The following is an 18,891-nucleotide window of genomic DNA, read 5'->3' on the forward strand; positions in this document are numbered from 1 at the left end:
GAACTATTTAACTTCATCACATGAACAGATTTAATGCAAACATACACATTAAGTCTGAACTGGTCAGAAATGTGTTCAGTAAAATATACACACTGCAAAACACCATGTAAAACCACAGCCATAAACATACAGACCCATCTAAATAGAAACAGTCAATCTACACTTGATTGTCTGGGTCTACATTTTTCTATTACTATAATATTTGTTTACTACTTATCCAATCAGCACTGGCACTGCCCCATAAGGAAGCAACAGTAAGTGCCAAAGATTTGAGAACAGTTTATAAAATGGGAGGGAAATAGAGGCGAAGGGAGATTTGTGAATTTAAAAATCAAAAGCATAAAGTTTATGGAGCATCTAGGAATTATATACTCACTGGATTTATAATAAAAGTTTCTAAAATACAGCTCTATATGACTGATAGGCTCACTGTGTTTTATGCAATATGAAGTCCTTAAAAAGAGAAAAGGCATCTTTTTTTCTTTAAGATTATTAACACTGATTGAGCACACTATATTGTATATTTACAAAATATATATGACACTGCTAATATGGGTTGCCTTGCGGAAAAAAAAAACTAGCTGCCTGAAGGAGGAAAAATGGGGGTGGGGGATTCTCACTGTACGTTCTTTTGTCGCCTTTAAATGTTGAAGCATATGAGTAAATTACCTATTCAGAAAATAAATTGTATTTTAAATTTTTAAGGCATTTCATAGGATATTCTGGAAACTCAATAAATGTTAACTCAAATTAATCCATTTCCCAGGAAAGTAAGTGGTAGGAGAGACCACTTAGTTAACATTTTTCTTCAAAGAGGGAACCTCCCTTCATTTAGCTACCTTCTAGAATCACGGCAATATAATGTTTTTATTATAGTAACATTTTTTCACCCCAATTACTCTTCTCTGAGGCTGGAAGGGCCCATCAGCACACCTTGATTCACAGTTGATTGCCAAAAGCCTCTCTGCGTGCCCTTAGAAGTCAGGTTCGTGTTGCTGGAAGCAGGGAGAAAACCTCAGAGAATAACCTCTACTCCGTAGGTTGGAGAATCAGGCCTATATGAGCTATAATTATTCCTATTAATGGCATTAAAGTTGATGTTTTAGATCTATATAGAAATAACTGCAACTAAAATCAAAAACAAAAGGAGAGAACAAGTGAGAGGGCACGTGTGTGTGTATGTGTGTGTGTGTGTGTGCGAGCATCCATGCATGCGTGTGTGTGTGTGCACGTGTGCCACCACAAAAGTGGCCCTGGGGTCGACCCTTTGAGTAAACATTCACTTGAGCCTCTGACCTGAACCCACATTGACCCACCCCACCTGGACACTGACAGGGCTCCACAGCAGACACCTTCTTTACGTAACTTGGCCATGTCTTGGCTATAAGATCCTCTGAAAGCACTCGTTGCATTTGCAACTCCTGGATTAATATTGATCCTCAGATGCTTGTATGGGCTCTGATTTTCTATTGAGTCTCCATAAGCCAATGGAACACGGTCTGTTGAGGCTTCCTTCCCCAGACCCATTACCTCTGCCCTCCTTCTCCTTTTGTACAGCCGTCACCCCGGTCTGGGTCTCCACACCCTCACTGGAGGTTGCTGTCCTTTCCCTCTCTCATTTAGCTTCTGCTTGTAACTCAGAGGGTCAGCAACATGGGCTAAAGGGAAAGGATCAGAGACAGGCAAATCCAGGCTGGGGGGAATCAGTGCATCACCCTCTGCCTGCAGAGTTTTGGCGATGGTCCAGCAGGTACCTATAGAAGTGCAGGCACCCGCGCCCACTTGGGTCCCCAAGTCTGTCATCCAAGGAGACACAGCAGTGGTAGGAGGATAAGCAAAAGCAGTGAGTGGAAGAAAAGGGGGCCTCAGCAGCACAACGGATCTTCCTAATGCTCTACTCAGCACAGAGCCCCAAACAGCTGCAGGACACGGCCCAGAACCAACATTGCCTCCCAGCATCACGGCAGTGGGATTCAACAGGAGGATGGCAAGAACAAGGCAGATCCCAGGACCCAGCCGGCATATCAGTAACAGCAGGAAATCAAAGAAGAAACTCAGAAACACGGACCAAGGAAACACCATGAGGGTGGAAGCAAGGGTGTCACTCAGGGCGCAAGCCTTCTCTCACTCAGGGCTTCAGCTGGTTTTCTACCTGCCAGCTAATGGGTGTGAAGCTGTCAGGGTGCCTCTGCCCACATCAGCAATGGGTCAGAGACCAAGCGATATACTGGGTTGGGCCTGCTAGTGAAAAGCAAGAGAAGCTACAACTGCACAGGGTTGCAGAAAGCAGTGACAGCTGCCAGCCTGCCATTCTACTCACTCAAAAACCTCTTAACAGCTCTGCCTACCTCACCATTATCATCATCATTGAACCCAGCAGTGACTGGGCATGCATTACCCATGAAGACATCACCTCTTACCATTCTCCCTGCTCACTCTTCTCCAGCCATTCTGGCCTCCTTGGTGTTTCTTGAATAAATGAGGTTAAGTTCCCACCCCAGGGCCTTTGCACTTGCTGTTCCCTCTGCCTAGAAAGCTCTCTACCTTCAAAGCATTTTCTCTCTCCTCCTTCCATCTTCACTCAAATGTCTCAGACTTTCCTGACCACCCTATTCAAAATTGCAATTCCAGGCCAGGCATGGTGGCTCAAACCTGTAATCCTAGCCCTCTGGGAGACCGAGCTGGGCAGATCACTTGAGGTCAGGAGTTTGAGACCAGCCTGGACAACATGGTGAAACCTCATCTCTACTAAAAACACAGAAATTAGCCAGGCATGGTGGCACTCACCTCTAATCCCAGCTACTCGGGAGGCTGAGGCACAAGAATCGCTTAAACCTGGGAGGCAGAGGCTGCAGTGAGCTGAAATCATGCCACTGCACTCCAGCCTGGGCAACAGAGTGAAACTGTGTCTCAAAAAAAATAAAATAAAATAAAAATAAAAATAACCACCCTAGCATTCTCCCTTTCCTGTGTTATCCTTCATACAATTTATTACATTGACATCCTATATGTTTACTTATGGGTTTGTTTATTATCCTCTTCACCAGAGGCACATGTGCTGAAAGTCAAGAAACTAAAATAAAATAAAACAACCACCCTAGCATTCTCCCTTTCTTGTTATCCTTCATAGCATTTATTACAGTGATATCCTGTATGTTTACTTATGTGTTTGTTTACTATCCTCTTCACCAGAGGCACATGTGCTGAAAGTCAAGAAACGGTAAAACATAGGGAGACTGAGGAGGGCAGATCGCTTGAGATCAGGAGTTCAAGACCAGCCTGGCCAACATGGCAAAACTCTGCCTCTATCAAAAATATAAAAATTAGCCAGGTGCAGTGGTGTGTGCCTGTAATCCCAGCTACTCAGGAGGCTGAGGCAGGAGACCCATGTGAACCTGGGAGGCAGAGGTTGTAGTGAAGTGAGATTGCGCCACTGTAGTCCAGCTTGGGTGACAACGCAAGACTCTATCTCAAAAAAAAAGGGGGGGTAAAACAACTTTCAAGAGAGAAAAGGTATGTTACCAGCAAAACAACCAATGCCATTATGCCCTTTTTCTTCTTCCCATTGCAAGCCATTTGCCTCCCAATCTTTAACATCTGGACTGAGAGACCTTGTCCTTGAAGTTTTCCTTCGTGGCTCTTTGATTCCCTGGTCTTCTCTTTCTCCAAATGACATTGTTTATTCTGTGCAAAACTTCACACTAACCAAACGTGCCTGCCTCGTTTGGCTAGTGGGGGATTTAAATGAGTTAATTCATGCTTAGAAAAGTACTAGGACAGTGCTCAGTCCTCGTTAAGTGTCCAGGAAATCACAGCCATTGTTATTATTTAGTATATGCATCTTCTATTACATCTACTGATTCAAGTCTTATTTCTATAGCTAGAGAATAAGCAAACTGAAGGCAAAGATCTTATCCTAGATTTTGAGATTTCCCAGAGTACTTAATCCAGGTTTTTAATAATTGTTTGACAACTGATTGATACAAAGTATTTCAACTTTTAAAGATTGGTTTGAAAACCCTTAGAAGCTCTATTTAAACAGTGATTCCAATCCTGTACCTCTCCCAGGACTGACCTGGTATATGCAAATACAGCAAATCCCTGAAAACGGTATTTATAACAGCAGCTTTGCTATAGCACGAACAGCAAAGCCAAAATACTACACAAAAGATCAAACAAATATTGACTAAGAGAATTTTCCCCAAGGCAACTGTTACAGTCTTATCTTGAATAGAATGTTTGCACAGTTAATTAAGTATTGCTATGGACTCAGCAAAATCCCAGACAGACCCTGCCAAGCCGCGTTTTACATTCCCACTGCGTTATCGCTGTTTACCAAGCCACGCACAAGTCCCTCTCCTCCTAGCCCCTCACCGATCAGTCCTGCTAATGCCGGCTGTGGAATTAAATGATAAGTAAGTCATACACCTTTTATCCGTAGACAAAAGATAATGGAATCTCAGTGCCAAGGATTCCATTTACCTATCCCATAGCAACTATGCTCTGTCATTTCCCTCCCAGAAATCAATCAGGCTGCATCTGTTACTACCTGTTGACTTCTTGGAAATGTATGAAATAGTAGAATCATGCAGAGAGAGAGGTGTTTACTGGTTTTGCAGAACATGCGTCTATACACTAGATACTAATGAGAGTTTACTTCCTATGATTACCAACCAAGAAGCCTGCCAGAACACCTCAAAATTCACCTCAAAGTCTCAGGCTGTTCTATACAGTGAATAAGCTGATTGCTAGCTTACAATGGGTTGTCTAATTATGGAGAAGGTCAGTTATCATGAATAGAAGCCAACAAGAGTCATTCACAACTTTTCTTCCTTCCCTCCTTCCATTCAGCCATTATTTATTGAGCATTTGTGATGATCCGGGCACTCTTCCAGGCACCGGGAATACCATCGAAAATACAATTACCATAGTCTTAGGAAGGTTATATGAGGGGGGAAGGAGATCAATAAAATAAAGAGGTTAAAATTTTATAGTGTGTTAGATATTAATAAGTGCTAAAGAGCAGAAAAATTAAGAAGCAGGATATGAAATCCCAAAGCCCCAGCAGAAGGAATAAACTTGTAGATGGGTAGCCAAAAACATCCTCAGGGAGAAGCCACTATTTGAAGAAAGTGAGAAAGCCAGCCTTGTAGCTTAGTGGGGAAGAGTCTTGCAGGGGGAGAAAATTGCAGTGCCAAGGTCCTGTGGCAGAGCATGGCTGGCGTGTTGGGGAACATTAAGGAGGTCAGTGTGGTGAAGCCTGGTGCTCACTGGGAGACATGGAAGGAATACGCCCCAAGAGAAACAGGGAGCAAGAACCTATAGTGCCTTGCTTCCAAAACACATGCATTTTTATTCATCACAGAAAAGCCACCTGTTTACCAAATTTTCATGTACTCACAACTCTCCAGCCATTATTTTTCTAAGAATTTATGTATTTCAAGAAAATGAGTCACATACACACACGTACACATACACACACCACCCATCCCTGCAATTAAAACAAACACACACAAAGTTGTACAGCTAGCCAACATATTTGTCTGGGAGAAGCTCTTAAGCTTCTATTAGTAAAAATGAAAACTGTTCATGGCTTTGAGTGTCAGCTTCTGTAGGACTGGAACCAGGCCTCACACTGACTACTGGACACTACTCAGCACTACGGGCAACTGGGCACTCGGTGACGCTGTGGAAAGATGTCATGCTGGCTAAAAATAATAACATGCAGAGTTATAGGAGACAGGAATGTTGAAATTTACCACAGGGACTTTTTTTAATGTGGCAATGCTTCAAAGTCTTTGGCAAATTTAAATGCCAAGCTGGCTCATGCAGTATCCAGACCACACATCCTTCCTGCCCAACCAGCTTCTCAACATAAATAAGATGCTATCAGCCAAAATCTGTGACACAGCAGGGTTTGGGGTGGTACCTTAAGATCTGCTATCTTCCAATTCTATTCAATCCTAATCAACCCAGTTTCATTTATCACAGAAACAGTTTTCCATTATGAAACATTCATAAACAATTCTACTGCAGTGACTCCACTGTTCCTAGGTATGCACAGTCTATGTCACCAAGGCAAAAAGCACGACTACAAGGCATGTCCTGTGTAACAAGAACTAGTTATTATGTTACATGGATATTTTGTGTAATGATAAGAAAAACTAAAAATGTAAAGAAAGTTATGATTGTTAACGACTAGTCGTAATTCTGCCTCCATCAAGTTCTCCCGAGCCCACTCCCACCGGCCCACCCACAAAATGGACAAATTCCTGTGGCTGAGTCACTTTTCTGGCTCTCCTTGGTTGCAAGTTATACCAAAACCGAAAAAAAAAAAAAAAAAAAAAAAGTCTACATAGTAAAGAACTTCGGGGTGGGGGCTGGGGGAGAGCAGTTGAAACTTCAGAGAGGGATGGATAGGGAAGTAAAAACGAGTTTTAAGAAGTGATCTGGAACAGTGTGGAACAAGAGACAGAGGAGATAATTTTTAGAAATGTTTCTTAGAAGACCCCAGCAGCCAAAACGGTGAAGCAAATTGAGCAGAAGTTTGCTTTTCAGGAAGCCGTGGAGGCTGCAGGTGATAAACCCGGAGTAGTTGACTTCTCAGCCACATGATGTGGGCCTTGCAAAATGATCAAGCCTGTGTTTCATTCCCTCTCTGAAAAGTATTCGAACATGATATTCCTTGAAGTAGATGTGGACAACTGTCAGGATGTTGCTTCAGAGTGTGAAGTCAAATGCATGCCAACCTAGTTTTTTAAGAAGGGACAAAAGGTAGGTGAATCTTCTGGAGCTATAATAACAGGAAAATCTTGAAGCCACCACTAATGAATTAGTCTAATCATGTTTTCTGAAAACATAACCAACCACTGGCTATTTAAAATTTGTAATTTTTTATTTACAAAAAGTATAAAGCATGGAGACTATATACCCAACTGCCATCTGGGTGACAATAAAATATTAACTCAAAAAGAAAGTGTTACTAATGTTCTCTGAAAGATGCAAATGAAGCTTGAAAATTCAGAAATACTTGTTTGCTACTTTAGTTTCTGAACTGTGTTCCTCTCAATGGTAAGTTGTATCAATTACTCTTGGAACAACTAGACTTGGATAAAGAGTCTGTGGACATAAGAAATGCACCAAGTTTTTCATTTAACATAATACATTCTGCTATTGAGGGCAATGATGTATTCCAAAACAAAGCATGGCCAAGTGGCTAGAGGGAAAATCATGGCCAGACTTCTCCTGCCCTACCTCAAACCCAGAAGCCAGTTATTCTACAAAGGTTAAAAATTACATGCTGATTTCTTCTCAAACTGCCTAAAAAAGCAGAGATTTGGGCAAAGACTTTTCCAGTCTTAGCAAAGAAGCCTGAAAAACAAAAACCTCCATCCTCACAGTGGTGAGGTGTTCCCCACTCACCTTAGAAAAACGGGACTTTCTGTTGAGATCATTCCCTCCCTCTCCCCTCCTATCAGGCCAGTTTGAGAGGAGGGTGGTCACACATTCTTCCAAAGCAAAAGCTTTTCTACCTTCTAGAAAGTTTTGGTCAAAGAAGATTCACATATAATATAGAATACATGCTACCAGTGAGTAGTCAATTAAATTGTTCTGTTGCACAAAGAAGATAATAAATTCTCCATTTGGACTGTGAAATAACTATTTGAGACATTAATGATTATACCAGGAAACTTCCTAAATTATATAAAATTTAAATAAAAATTAGAGAAGAAATTTTCTTTTAAGACAAAGATTATCTAAGAGAATTCCCTTAAACCAAAGGAAAAAAGCAAAGACTGTACAGTACCACTTTATAGCCCTACAAGGGTAATATATAATGCCTACAATCAGAAAAAAAAAACGAAGTTTTAGAAAATTATACACAGAAAAGATAGGAAAAAATATATACACTTTTCAAATCTTATCAATAAATATACTAGAGGGGCAAATTGCTTTTTACTTTTTACTTTTCTGTGTTTTCTGAAGCTCTCATAGCATGTATTAATTTATAATGGAAAATTAATTTATAATGGAAACCAACTTTTTCAAAGATGTTTAAATTAGTAAAACATTCAAAGATTAAAATGTTTATTAAGGATCATAATGTATAAATATAAAATATGATCAGGAAAAAGCATTCACAACTGATCATGTCACCTTTCCCAGATAAACCATTTACATATTATGCACCCGTGCTTCTCAAACTGAAGCAGGCATAAGAACCACCTGGAGAGTGTGTTGAAATACAGGTGATAGGAACAGCAGGTAGCCATAAAAAATAAGGAAATCATGTCCTCTGCAGGAACATGGATGCGGCTAGAAGCCGTTGTCCTCAGCAAATTAACATGGAACAGGAAACCAAATACCACATATTCTCTCTTAGAAGTGAGACCTAAACATTGGGTACTCGTGGAAGTAAAGACAGCTGCAATAGACACGGGACTACTAAAGGGGAGTGGAAGGAAGGGGTGCAAAGGTTGAAAAGCTAACTATTGGGTACTATCCTCACTATCTGGGTGACAAGATCAGTTGTACCCCAAACCTCAGCATCATACAATATACCCATGCAACAAACTTGCACATATAACCCCTAAATCTAAAATAAAAGTTGAAGTTATTTTAAAAAGGAAACAAATAATGGTTAATAGAACATAGTGTCTCTAGACACAAGACACAAATGGGTAGCCAAAAATTGTACTGCCCAATCTGTACCATGGGCCAGTGAACTACAGCCCATGAACTAGCAGCCTATTTTTGTAAATAAAATTTTATTAGGGCCAAGCGCGGTAGATCAGACCCGTAATCCCGACACTTTGGGAAGCCAAAGTGGGCAGATCTCTTGAGCTCAGGAGTTAGAAACCAGCCTGAGTAACGAGGTGAAAACTAGTCTCTATGAAAAATACAAAGAAAAAGGGCCACACACAGTGGCACGCCCCTGTAGTCCCAGCTACTTGGCAGGCTGAGGCGAGAGGACTGCTTGAGCCTGGGAGGTGGAGATTGCAGTGAGCAGAGATAGTGCTACCGCACTTCAACCTGGGCATCAGAGCAAGACCTTGCCTCAAAAATAAATAATAAATAAGTTGTATTGGAACACACACAACACAAAAGACCCCCACAGGTGATAGAACCTGATAATCTGCATTTTAACAAGCTCTCAAGTAGTACTGATGCTGCCAATCAACCGGGCTCACTTTGAGTAACCAGGTTGGATGCAGCAGGAAGTGACTGGAGTCTAGCTTGGGTTCTCTCCCAGGAAGCATGCCACGCTTATTCTAGATTGGGCAGAAGAGAAAGTGAACCCAAGATTCCACCTTCTTTCAGAGTCCTAAAGCAGGAGCACAGATTCATTTCTCTCTAATCAACCCTTGGTGATTAAATGCTTAGTCATGTCCTTACTAGGGGGTCAATGAAATTAAGATAATCATGATTCCAGGACTAACAAGCTTGTTAGAGCATCTGATGGGATCAGCCTTTGGATCAACTTGGCAGACTGCCTCTGCCCTCCCTAGAATTCTCCATACACTTAGCAAGTCTTTTGACAGTAGTTTTCAAACACACATTGTTTCCTACAATGATTTTGTTAGATGTCTAAGAATAGGAGGTAGTCCATGAATTCAGTATCTATCACTCATAAGGAGACAAAAGAAGGCAGACATACACTTCATGAGCTGCCCAAGAGGGAGGGAGGGTGAACTTCAAAACAGTTCAGGCAGTCCCTGCCCTTTTACTCCCAACCATGCACTCCTCAGACACATCGCAGTCCTCTGGGAATCAATGCCAAAAATCACACTCAGAAACTCCACAAAACCTCAGTAATAGACTGCAGTGCCTAAGAAATTACTAGGCCCCACTCAAACTTCTCTACCAGGCCAGCCCATCAAAGCACCAGAGGGTGACCATCATGTTTCCTTACACCCTAAGGAAGAAAATACCTGGCCGAGAGGCCTCCACATTCCAGGCAGTGACAGCCCCTGAGAGGAACTAAATTAACCATTCAGATGAGCACAGAGAATTCCCACCAGCCTCCAGGTCCCCAAACACCACATCTGCCATTTATTCCCAGTGCTGTCATTTCCTGCCTGCGGTGAGCTAATCACACGCAGTGGGAATTCTGGAGCTGCCGGTTCTAATGTTTATCCACTGTTAACTTGTTGTGTGACCTCAAAGATACGTCTCTAGTGCCTTTATTTCCTCTGCTATAAAAGCAAGATAAGGGAATGACATGCTTGACAAAGTGTCCTAATATAATGCCATAGTCATTGCTATCCTCGAGATGCTCACAGGAATTGTAATTAACATGTCTCTTTTACTGAGGCCCTTTAAAGACAACTGATGACATGTTGTCAAAAGTGTGGGATCTCAAATGATATTTGCTCTTTTGTTAAAACAGGTTTTAGTGGCAAATGATACCTATAAAACTGTTGATAAAAGCGGTATTGAATGTGCTTCTTTGTAAATCATTGATCATTCAAGGGGGTGTCCATAACCATAACTCTAATCATGACTTCATAAGTAAAGAAGATACTAGAAAAGTCACCCTAAGTTAGTTTTCCATAACCTTAACATCCAGCATTGAAAACATAAGCAAAATAGGGCTGTATTTCTAAAACTATGTTTTAGAAGACTAGTTAGTGACAAAGTCTGTGCTGCTATATCAGAAAAGCTGGTTTCAAAACATTTTGTATAAAAAACAATCAGTATAATCAGATTTTGTAAGTCTATATGGGCATGGAAAAATATGCTATAAATGGTAGCTATTAAATTCCACATGTATCTGCTACGGCCCTTGCCCTTTTCTTCTGCATTTGAGTTAGCAAAATATTCGTTATAACATATTGTTAATCATTTATGTGTCACAAATTTACTGTGAATTTTCCCAGTCTTTTATACAGAGTTTTAAATTCAAATATTCAAACTTGTTCATTTTTTTCCTTGCTAGTTGCTTCTTTTGCTTTAAGGCCACAGAAATTGTCGTTCCTGTACAAACCTAATACATATTATGTTTTCTGCTACTTTTTCTATAATTTGATTTGCAACATTTAACCTTTTGGAATTTATTTCTGGGATATGGCATGTTTAGTGGGTTCTAAATTGATACTTTATTATGTTCAACCCCTGTGTTAAATAATCCTTTCTCACTACTTTATTTTGAAAACTTTAGCTACATGTAGTTGGCAAATTATCCTAATTCACTTTTAAAATATAAGACATAAACAACTCAAAGTAAAAACCCAAATATACATGGCAGCTTTTTAAGAAATCTCAGTCAGACATTTTCAACAAATCAAATCATCATCAAGCCATTTCCACCTCAGTGGAGCATCAGTCAGCCAAGAATTCCTGTTAAAATCAGTCCTTCCAATTTAAGAGAAGACTTTGACAATCTAATTGTAGGGTATATAAGTATATGGTAGCTGAGTCATCAACTACTGTTTGAATTCAATAGTGTTATGGGGAGGGGCTACTTCTTGGGTGGCAATGTTATTTTAACCCTGAAACAACTGAAAATAACACCCCTTGGCCTGAAAAAAATTAAAGTAAAGAAGTAAAATTCATTGTTTAATTTGGTCAAGATTTGGCACCATCGTTTTCACTCTATTGATTTTTCCTCCAGATGTATTAGAAACCTGACATACACAATATGTACCATATAAATTTCCACTTGTTGTTAGGTTTCTAATGTCTGCATCTTGCCATTCCCATTAAGATATAAGTTCCTGAAATGCAAAGGCTGTGCTTAATAGGGAAGGAAGGAAGAGAGAGAGAGAGGGAGAAAGGGAAGGAGGGACTTGGTGAACCTTGCAGCTCCTTCTTTACTGAGCCTTGCTTACAGGGGACACTCAGGAAAATCTGCCATTAGACAACTATTTCAGGACTTCAGCCACAAATGATACTTAAAAAAAAAAAAAAAAGAACATGTATCACTGAAAGCTTTCATTTGAATTCATCTCCCCTACTGACTAATACAGACAGATTTTTGCCATCAATTCACACCCTGAAGCACAGGACATGATGATCTCTCTTTTCATTTGCATAGCTACGATTCGTCATTATCTAGCCCTATTTTTTACTCAACAAAATCACATTGCACCTTTAAGATTTCTGCATGTCTATTCTTGTCGTGGTTATTTTGAATTTTGCCTTTTAGAAGCAACTACTTTAAGGAGAAAAAAATCATCACTTCTCAGGTATACATTTGGCTTGATTTTATAATGTAAGCTTTTCTGGGTTCATTTTCCTGTTGCTTTTCCAGGTAGGGAAGGAATGCCTGAGACAGGTTCCTCTGGAGCAACAGAGTTGATGAAGTTCTCAACTCTGTAATCTCTGCTTTTAATCCCCTTCTCCAATAAATGGGCTAGAGAAAGTACTGCCATCATCATTATCATCATCAATGCTACAATTTACTGAGCATCTTCTAGATGCCAATCACACTGCTACATATTTTACATGTTATTTTCAGTGCTGTTTTTGTTATCCAAAAGATTCTGCCAGGCGTGGTGGCTCACGCCTGTAATCCCAGCACTTTGGGAGGCTGAGGTAGGTGGATTACCTGAGGTTGGGAGTTCAATACCAGCCTGACCAACATGGAGAAACCCCGTCTCTACTAAAAATACAAAATTAGCCTGGCGTAGTGGCACATGCCTGTAATCCCAGCTACTTGGGAGGCTGAGGCAGCAGAATTGCTTGAAGCCGGGAAGGCAAAGTTTGCGGTGAGCTGAGATCGCACAGAGTTGGGATTGCGCCATTTTTATTCCAGCCTGGGCAACAAGAGTGAAACTCCATCTCAAAAAAAAAAAAAAAAAATAGATTCTACAATGTTTCTCCTTCCTATCCCTGAAAAAATGCTCAATTTAATCTTATACTTAATTATTAGGTGTAATTTTATAGATATTGTTTAACTTTTTAACCTAATAAATATCATTATAAGAAATTTGATGCTTACTTTTATAATGTACTTATATTATCAAATGTAAAATAGAAAAGTATACCCTATAAGAATGTCTTGCCTGTCTCCATTTCTCTCTTTTCTGTCCGGGAAGAATGGATATGTTTGTCACACAGCATAAGAAGTCCAGGGAAAAGGAGGGAGATTATTTTACATGCTGGCCAAAGAATGGTATTTGACTCCTTCCGTCACTGCCCCCATCCTCCCAAGCCCCGGGGAATCCAGGAGAATGGAGAGGTAGAGTTACACACCAATAAATACTAACTGGGCTGCCTCCCCCTGTCCTCTCTCCCAGCATTCATCTAGGGTGACAACTCGAGAGTCAGGCTTGCCTCACAGGGGGCTCCCAGGGAGTAGAAAGAAAACCCAAGGAGTCCCCCAAAAATGTGACTCCTTCAATTATACTGGAATAGAGTCACCTAAAAACACATAGAAACAAACATGTATTTTATTACTAAATCTAAACATTAAGTCTTATAGCAATTTACATTCATGACAAACCATGTTCAAGAATGCACTGCAAGGATCGCTGGAGCCCAGGAGGTCAAGGCTGCAATGAGCTATGATGGCTCCACTGCACTCCGTCCTGTGGGACAGAGCAAGACCCTGTCTCAAAAAAAAAAAAAAAAAAAAGAAAAATGCACTGCAGCCTGGTAAGTTTGAGAAAGGCTACAGAGCATGCCTGCAGAAACACCTCTGCTCATCTCTAAGCTTTCCATTAGTATTACTGGAGATACCACCATCCCCATCTCATTCCACAGAGTCTAGATCCAAATCCACACTAGCATATTTTCCCTTCTCTCTCAAAGCCTCTGAAAGCAAAAGAAAGAACACATTTGCTAGGCCCAAAGGTTAAGTTCTAAATGACTGTAGGAAGGTCACTAACTGAAACCAGACCCTTGGGGTGCCAAGCATGCCCAAGGTAGGTGTCGACTACCCCTCATGGAAGCTCCCTCTGGGAAGCTACAAAGATGCAGATCAGGAGACATTGAATGCAGCCTGTGCCCCACATTGTTGACCCCGATCCTTCACCTATCCCTGTGTTCCTACCCTTTTAGAAGTGACTCTACCATAGGAGAGCAATATAAAGTCCTGCCCATTGATTCTGGGCTTTGCTGGGTGGCAGCCTAGGCCTTAAGAGGATTGCAAGTTTCCTCTTAGCCCTGATAGCTGTACCACTGCCTTGGGAAGCTGCCCCAGGATGCCACTGCCCTCAGCTTGGGTCCCAAACTGCATGCCCAGCCAGGTCTCAGCCAAACCCCAGGAAACTCACAACTGCAGGAGTAATAATAAATAATTGTTGTTTTAAGCCACTGTGTTTTACAGTATTTTTACATGGTATTATTACACCATTAGTTAACTAATACACAGTGTAGGAGACTGCTCATAGAAAATGTATGTCCCCTTCCCAGAAAAAGGATAACTAGATTTCTGCATGTGCTGTTGTTATGAGAAGCTTAGGTGAATTTACTTAGTTATTGCTCATAACAACCCTACAAGACAGATAGGATTTTTATCCCTATTTAAAGATACGGCAGCAGAGACAGTTAAGTAACTTGCCCACAGTTGGAAAGTGGTCGAGGCAGGATTCGAACCCCAGTCACCTGGACCCAGAGCCGTTGCTCCTAACTTCTGTGCTAAATGGCCTTGCAAAGTGTCTAGCCCACCTTGCCTAACCATTTGCTGTGGGTTCCCATGCCCTCTGGATAACATCTGACCTGACCAGCACTAGTAATTAGTGCAGTAGTCAAGGCCCTACATAGCTCAGTGCCTGATTATCCTGTCCTGACTCCTGCCCCCTCCTCCTCCTCCTTCTCCCTCCCTCCCCCTCCCTCAAGGCCTGCTCCGACCCTGCTGAGCCTACAGTTTACCAAATCCACCAACTCCCTCACACCTTTGCACCAGCCACTCCTGCCTGGACCACCTTTAGGTCACCTTCTGGGACACAGGCCCAGGGAAAACTTCTGAAGGAACCATTTCCTGTCCCCAGGCAAGTGCACAGGCTGCTTTATTCTGAGTGTTCTCCCAGGCTCCAGAAAGTTCTCTACAGAGCGCTAAGGACTCCAGGCTGTGGCTGTCTGCTTAGCTCTTGTCTGAGCAGGATGAAAGCCCCTTGAGAGCATGGCCTAAGACCTGTTCATCTTTCAGCCCAGGGGTCAGCAGGGTGCCTGCTCCCATAGTGAGAACGCAGTAAAAACTGGCTACATTAAAAGGCAGGTGAAAGGAACAATGCCGTAATGAAGAAATGGATATGGAGACAGGAGATTTGAAATTTCATTTTAAAATAACCAAGTCTTCATTTCTAATAACATTAATTAAACTGCTCATCACCCCTGGGTCTCCAGCTATATATTCTTCAGTTGGAATCCTTCTTTCATGACGGTTCCCTCTGCCAAGCCTTTCCTTGCAGGCTGATGTGTTCAACAGCATGTCTTGGGACAAGTGACAAAAGGCACTATATTGGCTTGGAACCGCGGGAGGAATTGAAGGCCTACTTCCTAAACGTTCACTCCTGGCAACACAAAAGTCCCTGTACTGTGCTTCCAAAGGAAACGGAGGAAAGTGTGTGGCAGAGGAAGGCCCATCATTAAGGAGTGAGAGGAAAAGATTCCCATGACAGGGAACAGATAGGTAGGGACTTGATACGGAGTTGAAAAGACTTACTTAACAGGAGCTAGCAAGTGACTCATGGGGAGGCCCAACACTCAGAATCCTGTGCAGCTGACAGGTGGTTATTACTGCCGTGCCCTCAGGCTTCCCTCAAAGAGTCAGGGCTCAGTGGCCTGGCAATACCTACAGAGAGCTGAACAGGGCACAAGATGGAGACCGTGGCTGCCCTCAAAATCTCACACCTCCAGGCCTCTTACAAGAGACAGATCACAATCACGGAGCAAAAAGGGAACTATATCCAAGAAGAGTGAAATGGACTGGCTGGGCGCTGTGGCTCATGCCTGTAATCCCAGCACTTTGGGAGGCTAGGGCAAGTGGATCATCTGAGGTTAGGAGTTCAAGACCAGCCTGGCCAACATGCTGAAACCCCGTGTCTACTAAAAATACAAAAATTAGCTGGGCGTCGTGGCAGACGCCTGCAATCCCAGCTACTAGGGAGGCTGAGGCAGGAGAATTGCTGGAACCTGGGAGGCAGAGGTTGTAGTGAGCTGAGATGACACCACTGCACTATAGCCTGCGGGACAAGAGCAAAACTCTGTCTCAAAAATAAAATTAAAATAAAATAAAATATAAAATGAAATGAAATAAAATATAAAATAAAATAAAATAAAATAAGATAGTGAAATGGACTGTTTCTAGAGTCAGAGGCTGAGACTCTATATACACAAATTCCTGTCCCACGGACAGCCTCATCGTCACTAATGAGCAGTGTTTCTGTTGCTGAAAACACACATTCCTTGCTTGTGTCACCTGAGAAAGATGGGGAGCCCCAGAATAATGGATGCTTCTTGGTCTCTTTTACATTAAGCTTGGACCAAAATGCAGAGTTATACACAACTGAATGCAAGAATCAGAAGAGATCTTTGAGATCAGGGCACCTAGTAGTTTTCACTTTGTTCAAACAAAAGCTTACAAAAGCATAAATATAGGAGAGGAAACTGAGACTGCTCCCATTGGAGTGCAGGGGCCAGGAACCTCAATTGTTGGTGCAGGGACAACCTCTGAGATGGCTTGATGGAGGCTTTGGAATTTGGTCAGAAAATCATGCATTTAGTCCAAACCTGCATTTTGCAGGTATGAAAACTATGGTTCAGAGGGCCAAGGCGACTCAACCAAGGTCACACAGTCAGAAGGCAGAAGGACCAAGAACAGAACTCAGGTTCCTGGCTGCCAGTCAAAATGCCCTTTCTTCTACATGTTGAATGCCACCCATTTCCTAGGAATGGACCTCCATACTTTCCCTGCCTCGGTCCCCATTAGCAAGTCCCAGGCCACCCTAGGGCTTAGGCTATGGCAAACGGTAACTGAGTAACAATACGTCTTACGGATGCATTCATCGCACATCATCGGGAAAGCTCTGCTATGACCACCAATCCCCACCCCAGCTCACCCCTGACATGGTCAAATCATCAGAAGCTTGCGATGACCTATAACTTTCTCAGGATCCCCTTTCCACCCCCTTTCCTCTTCTGTTGCATTTCTCACAGCACTGAATTAAAGGGCTGCCTGCGATGCTGTAATTCTTCCATTTGCTGGGTTTGTCCCTACACAGTACTTGCGTTTGGTTTTAAAACGCTGTTTGCTCCACTTTTAATTTCCTTTTAGAGAGCTGCAAGAGAGAAGCCAACATTTAATCACAGGGACTGGAGGGGACTTTACAAACCGCTTACAAGGCACAAATAGAGTAGTTACTTTCCTATTTCCCTTCTGATTGAATTGGCTGCCGTATCATATGCAGTCAACAATGCGAACCCGAAAGCATTTTTACATCCTTATCTCACCCTCTCATATAATCAAAAGAAAAAATGCACTGTAATAAAAAAAAAAAGTGCAGGGCAGGGTCAGGGTGGGAGACTAGAACTTCGTATTTATTTAAAAGTTAATTAAACTTGAAAGGTTTGTGGAGACAATTGATTTTCTTTTGTAGCCTGAGACCATAAGGTTTGCATTGCATTTTACTAATAGAATAATAAAAAGTAACCTGATGTTATTTTTATCCTAATCATAAATAATATATAATAAAACTAGAATAGTTTCTTTTTAAATAGAAAAGTAAAAATGAAAACACATGAGGCATACAAGTCTGAATTGACTTATCAAAAACTATGTAAATGATTTTAAGGTATGACCTATGGAATTGCTTTACTTTCACTCTTTTCTGGAAAGATGACTTTGCAGTAAGCACACAGGCTTGACTTTGTAGGCATCCTAGTTAATCCTCTGAATTGACAAATTTAAAACAGATGGGGTATACTCTTTACAAAGAAAGTTGAACATACAACTACTAAGAACAGGAAGGATCCCCAAAGCTTTTGGGTAACTCAGATTTGGAGTTGGATAACGTCCCCCTCCTTGTCAGTTCCCGGTCATAAGCATCTATGAACAATGCTGAGTAGTCTTCGCAGGCGAGGAGAAGCAGGAATCCTAGACGAGTCATATTGAAGATGAACGCGCGGCTGGTGTGAGATTACCCAAACCAGACACAACAAATGGAGCCAAGAGTGGGCTGGACACAGATTGCCTCCCTACAGTGGATGTTGTATGTACGTGTGTGCATGCATGTATGTGCATGCGTGTGTGTAAGATAAAACATTTCAGAGAAATAAGAGTTACTGATGAGAGAGAACAAGAATTGTTAAATAAGGTAAGCAGTTCCTCCTCTTGGAAAATGTGGACTTACTGGAATAAAAGATTTCCAAGGCTCCAGTTCTACAATTCTTTGATTCTACAAGGTAGAAAGTGAATCTTCCAACAGCACATTGAGACCCCAAAATCCTGATGGTGAAGCCCACGTTGGTCACCTGTTTCCTCCTGACAGTGGTTACTCTTTAACAGAAACCACTTGCCAGAATATGTAACTTCCTAATCCCTGTGTGTCCCCCTCCATGAGCACCCTGGGGACATGGTCTGTGTTTCATTCATCTTTGGGATCCCAGCACAGTACCTGAAGCATACAGTGGGCACCCCAAATTGTGGAAAGGCAGGATAGAAGGCTAGTACTTAAATTTTATTTAAAATATTGAATACTTACATATTAGAAAATGTTAGTCAAATTCCTTGGCACCTATATGTTACATGAATATGCTCTTCAACTAAAATATTTCTTTTCCAGTAGCCATTATGCCAAGCTTCCCTATGCACAGGACAAAGGAAATATTCCCTGGGAGAAATCAGCCCGTACCTCCTGCTCTATCACTTAGATTCTTAAGAGTATAAAAGTGATCATAGAAAAACAGCATAAATCACACTGGCCATCTCACTGATCAGGAATGTCA

The 18,891-nt window shown here is 41.7% G+C and overlaps 1 protein-coding gene and 1 pseudogene across 7 annotated transcripts in view; one reads left to right on the forward strand and one right to left on the reverse strand.

Moving 5' to 3' along the window:
- Positions 1 to 18,891, reverse strand: part of LYPD6B (LY6/PLAUR domain containing 6B) — a 176,255-nt gene that overhangs the window by 139,943 nt on the left and 17,421 nt on the right. The gene's annotated exons all lie outside the window — the stretch shown is intronic.
- Positions 1,739 to 6,841, forward strand: LOC100591054 (annotated as a pseudogene).

This window comes from Nomascus leucogenys, chromosome 20 (assembly GCF_006542625.1).
Source record: "Nomascus leucogenys isolate Asia chromosome 20, Asia_NLE_v1, whole genome shotgun sequence".
Lineage (NCBI taxonomy): Eukaryota > Metazoa > Chordata > Mammalia > Primates > Hylobatidae > Nomascus > Nomascus leucogenys.